Genomic DNA, 6,000 nt, shown 5'->3' with positions numbered 1-6,000 from the left:
TGGCACTTCATTTTTTAGAAGTTGAGCACTTATGTACATGTGTGTGTGTGTCTTCCACTGCATTGCCTTGCTTTGACAGAGAGCCTCGCATTTACACCGAGACTAATTCATTACTAACATGAACACATGCACCTAATGGAATGGATTGGATTTTCTTAACATAATCGGTATATTCTTGTACCTGAGTGGTCCAAAATTTGCATGAAAATAGGTAAAAAATTAAAAAGAACTTTTGCAAAACCCAGGAATTTTTCATTAAAAACTGAAAACAAAGGGCCTTGCTGAGGTGTTCTAATCCCTATAAATATCAGGTAAGCAGAGACAAAGATATAGCTAGGGAGATTTCCCTTGTCTCTGTCCTGAGTCCCACAGAGAGAAAACATTCAACCACTCAGTTCAGTACTGTACACAACTAATGTTTTCTGCTAGTGCAGCTGGGAATTTTCTAGGTTATGCAGTCCCAGTGCCAAATACAGCCTCCATTTCAAAGAGGCCAATGCCTTCGGAAGCCTGATGAGTACATACTGTACTCATTACATTGGATCAGGACTCTGAGATTGCCTTATAACAAGATGGGCTGAAATTATTAACTGCTTTTCCACCTGCTGTTATATCCATATTGTCTTCTGATTCTACTTCTGAGCATACTGGGGTGATTGATGCTGGCTCGACCCTCGATTCAGTCTGAGATCAGGATTTCAGTGACTAGAGGTAGCAATTATTATAGTTATGTCTAAAATGTGGGGCCTATGCCCCCACTGTCATTTACACCAAAAAAAGTGAATGCAAAGTAGATGTAAAATGTTTCCATTTGATTTCACTGCAGAAAATGAAGGGTAACAGTGAATTAGGCTTGTGCCTTCTATGTGAAACTCCTTTCCCTTTGTTTTCAGTTGCTCATGACTTTCTCAAATTCCTTTTAAGGCTGACATTTTCTCTGTTTATTTTTAGCCCAAAATTCAATTTTCTTGAAAAATGTCAACAATAGCGAATGAATCATTTTGCGTTATTTGCACGGGAATAAAATACACATAGTCTTACCAGAAATGTTGTGCTTGAGTAAATCAGAACCACCAGAAGTTAGAAAAATCAAGCTAGGCTCATTTTGTAGATATAATGGACACTTTTGCAGCAAGACAAATTTGCTTTAAAAAAAAAATTTAAAATGTTCAATATGTAATTTCTGCACATTCTGCTAGCACTTTTCTATTTTTTGTTTTTTAATGTGCAATATTTTGAGGATGCATTTCTTATTGGACACCCAGCTAACACCGTCTTAGTCCACAAGTAAAGCCAAATGAGCTTTTAAAGTCCTCCAGCCAAATAGCTCCATATCTGGGAGCATACAAGGTCAGTAAAGAACACCTCGGTTAAGGACAGTTCCGTTACAACTGTGAGAGCCAGGATGTTGAAAATACTGACAGTTCCACAGGAAAGAGGACTGCCAGGCTGGGAGGTCTTTAAACATAAGCCCGCAATCAAAGAGTTTACAAGCTTTGCTTAAAAAATGATTCGGTTTATAAGCTCCCCAAGTATAAAGAAGGAAAATATAAATATAAACTTAATTGTTTATAGTTGAAATATCACAGAAATGTCAGAAAAAATCCCACAGTATTAACTCAGCACTTTGTATCTCTGCTGTGTTTTCTATTTCTATTCCTTGTTAAATGTTAATTGTAATTGGTATAATTTGTTACATATATATATATAAAATAACAAATATACATATACTGAGAGAGAGAGAGAGAGAGAGAGAGAGAGAGAGAATGGAATACCTTATTGAGTTCAGGTGGGAGTAGGATGACCAGACATCAAATGTGAAAAATCGGGACGGGGGTGAAGGGGTAATAGGAGCCTACATAAGAAAAAGACCCAACAATCTGGACTGTCCCTATAAATTCGGGACATCTGGTTACCCTAGGTGGGAGTAACATTAACTTTTGGAATTTCCTGACTTTTAAGGGCTTGCCATTTCTGCATTAATGCCCCATTGATACTAGTGGTGTTTTGCATGTAATTATAAACAAATTTGTTCATTTTGCATATGGTCATTTGAAAGCAGACCTGACTGATCTTGCAAATAGACTGAGCATCCTGATAACCAGACAGATCCCCTGACCTTAATGGAAGACCTGCAGGCTGGCAGCTACAGAAACTGATGCTTCAGACCAGGGGTGGGCAAACTTTTTGACCTGAGGGCCAGATCTTGGTATGGAAATTGTATGGTGGGCCATGAATGCTCACGAAATTGGGATTGGGGTGCAGGAGGGGGTGAGGGCTCTGGCTGGGCTGGTGGGCTCTGGGGTGGGGCCAGAAATGAGTTCAGGATGCGGGAGTAGGCTCCAGGCTGGGGCAGGGGGTTGGGGTGCGGGAGGAGGCCAGGGGTCCAGGCTCCGGGCGGTGCTTACCTGAAGCAGCTCCTGTAAGCAGTGGCATGTCTCTCTTCCGGCTCCTACGTGGAGGTGCAGCCAGGTGGCTCTACGCACTTCCCTGTCCGCAGATATCACCCCTGCAGCTCCCATTAGCCGCAGTTCTCGGCCAATGGGAGCTGCAGGGTGGCGCGTGGGGCGGGGGCAGTGCAGGGAGCCCCCTGGCTGCCCCTATATGTAGGAGCCAGAGCGGAGACATGCTGCTGCTTTCAGGAGCCTCGGCACACGCGTGCGGAGCAGCCTGCGACCCCGCTCCCCAGCAGGAGCTCGAGGGCCAGTTTAAACCAGCTAGAGGGCTAGATGTGGCCCCCGGGCCGTAGTTTGCCCACCCCTGCTTCAGACAGATAGGCATACTGACTGAAAGGAGTGAACCGTCCTGGTATTAGGCTGGTACCAATAAAGGTATTGCTGCAAAGCAGAGCAGCAGTGAAAATATTGTTGGTCCTTTCTGTCCTGAGGATGTGTACACAATTTCTGCCCTTTCTTCAGAATGTACATACACTTTTTCAGAGTGCATATTCTCTCTCTCCTTCAGAACACATTCCCCCTCTCTTTTAGGTCTCAGAACATACACACACAGACTCCTTCAGAACTTGCACTCTATTTCTCCCTGTCTTCGGGACTTGCACATTCTTTCTTTTCTTCCTCCTTTCATTCTGCACACTAATACCCTCTCCCCTCCAATGCAATCCAGTAGCACTCATACAGCCTTCAGGTCTAAGCCAGTCCAACAAAGGACACAGGTGTTAAGACAGATTTTCTCTCCTCTTCCTGCATCTTCTTGCAGGTTCATTCTCTCCCTTCTACTGACCAGACTTTTTAGAAGCTCAGCTGTGTCTCCTCATGAAGAAGGCACAACTTCTTCCTGATAAGGAGAGCAGAGAATTGTAAATAAACTTTACCTGGACTCCAGAGGGCAATCCTGTGATGAGGCTTCAAAGTATCTCTCTCTCTTTTTCTTCTCTCCTCACCGGCCCCTTTGGATTTCAGCTTGTAGTGTATGACGTGTCCCTCTTCATATCTCTGCTTCACACATTTCCCCAATCTTTCTTTGGAACCTCTTCTAGCTTCTCTTTCTTGCCCTTCCCTCCTGTCCATTCAAGCTGAACATCTCCTCAGACACATGGGAGCCTTACAGAAGTGAAAACATCAATCAGTGGCAGCGGAGTTCCTTTTTAAAGTGGACCCTCTCTTGAGCAGTCTCCTCTCATCAGTGCCCCTGGTTCCCCATTGCACAGCACACAACTCTTTGGCATCCAGCAAGTCTGTGCAACCTCTCTTACCATCCATAGTTTCCACTATGCCGTGTTCCTTACTGGCAGCTTGAGCCCCCTGGAGCCATCCAGCCTGGGATTTGTTCCTCAAGTTGTTTCTGCCTTTGAACAAACATGCCAATTAATTCTCTGCCGATTAGTTCATTCCTGAGCCATTGTGCCAGATCTATTTTGGTCAAAGTAAACAAGGAGGATATATTGTCTGCAGTGTTTTTCTCTACTCCCAAGGTACTTGGCTGCCAAGCCAAACAGACTCGGGCTTGGACAGTTCTTGACTTAGAGACCTCCAAAGAAACATCAGGTGTCACAATAAGTGATGTTGGTGACTTAGTAGAGGGTGACCTTGTCCCTCCCTGTGAGTAAGAATTGAACAAGTACCGTCTTAGGATGTGCTGCACTACTGCAGGTGCTATCCTTTGGATAAAACTTTAATGCTATGTTCTGGCTTCCTGTGATCATTACCGTATCCAGGGCATGATTTGCTAGTTTCCTGGCCAAAATTGAATTCTGCCTGATATTACTCCTATAGTGTCAACTGGCTCCAGTGCTTTTTTCTACTTCCTTTTCTAAACCGTTTGATGATTTTGCTGTGTGCTCTTAGATAACTGCATGTTCCACCCCTGCTGCAGCTGCATTTCAGTGGTGGGTACAATAATCCCCTTGCATAGAGTGAAGCACTTTACGATTGCTCAAGATCAAAGCAGTGTGTGTGCGTGTGCATGCACATGCAGTATATAGGGCCAGATCCTCAGCTGGTGTAAATCAGCAGAGCTCCTAGCCTGACTTTAATGTAGTTATGTTGATTTACACCAGCTGAGCAGCTAACCCATGGTTTGTAAATCAGTAAAATGCTTTGGCTCCTTCTTGGTGAAGACACTATAAATGTCAGTCATTATTATTACCATCATTTAGTCAGCAGTTCAAACGTGCTAATTCCAATGGAGAGGTGCCCTGACAGAGAAAGGATTGTGATTACAGAGGACTGGCTCTCCTGAGCAAGACAGTATTAGAGACACATGGTTCCAACATTTCCTTCACTCCATCTCTTAAAAAAAAGTGCCTGCATGGGGAGTGAGGTTTCTATGTAAATGTTATTGTCCATAGCACTGAAACAGTGGGACACTTACTTACGGAGTTATATAACACCAATTACATAAAGCAACCCATAATAGGAAATATTAAAACTACTCATACAGCTTCCAGAAATGTTAGCAACCCGTGTTGTCAGGGATAAAAACAAACAAAAATTATACAACTATAACCCTAACAATGATCTATATCACATGGATTTCTCACAGCTGTTCCCATTTGAGAAGGGACTAGCACAGTCCAGATGTGCTGACACGACAGTTCAATGGAAAGAAGAAGAAACAAACTCCTGGAAGGACTCACCACTTGAAAGCTCAGGATACGGGCACTTGAAGGTGCAGTAGATTGGGAAAGGGTCCCTGCAAAGCTCTGATGATCTACCCAAATCCTGATCACTATTTTTCATAGTAAATAATGTCTTTCAGGCCCAGTCGGGCTCCCAGTAGAGTCAATGGCAAAACTTCCATTAACTTCAGTGTGCAGGACTTCAACCTCTAAATTACTAGTTCAAATGCAGCCTGTTTTGTTAGTGAATCAGAGTTATCTGTTGGCCCTTCTGGCCTTGTGCAATTAGTTGTTAGTCTCTTGGCTAGTCTTCACCAGTGGCTCTCAATCTTTCCACACTACTGTTGCCTTTCAGGAGTCTGATTTTTATTGAGTATCCCCAAGTTTCACCTCACTTAAAAACTACTTGCTTCCAAAATCAGACATAAAAATACAAAAGTGCCACAGCCACACTATTACTGAAAAATTGCTGACTTTCTCATTTTTACCATATAATTATAAAATAAATCAATTGGAATAGGAATATTGTACTTACATTTCAATGTATAGTATATAGAACAGTATAAACAAGTCATTGTCTGTATGAAATTTTAGTTTGTACTGACTTCGCTAGTGCTTTTTATATAGCCTGTTGTAAAACTAGGCAAATATCTAGATGAGTTGATGTACCCTGTTGAAGACCTCTGTGCACACTCCGGGGTATGGGAACCCTTGGTTGAGAACCACTTGGTCTACACTTCAAGGGCTCTGCAGATACAGCTGTACAGTTATCTGTATAGCTATACCAGCAGAGCCCCTCTAGTGGAGATGCAAAATGATGTAGTTAAACCATCTCCCTGAACAAAATAAACTATACCAGCAAAAGGACTCTTTAGCTGTGTCTACATGGGGGGGTGGTTGCTGAAATACTTATGTCAGTCTGG

This window comes from Dermochelys coriacea, chromosome 1 (assembly GCF_009764565.3).
Source record: "Dermochelys coriacea isolate rDerCor1 chromosome 1, rDerCor1.pri.v4, whole genome shotgun sequence".
Taxonomy (NCBI): Eukaryota; Metazoa; Chordata; order Testudines; family Dermochelyidae; genus Dermochelys; species Dermochelys coriacea.
The sequence above is the reverse complement of the archived record's forward strand: the minus strand, read 5'-3'. Positions refer to the sequence as shown.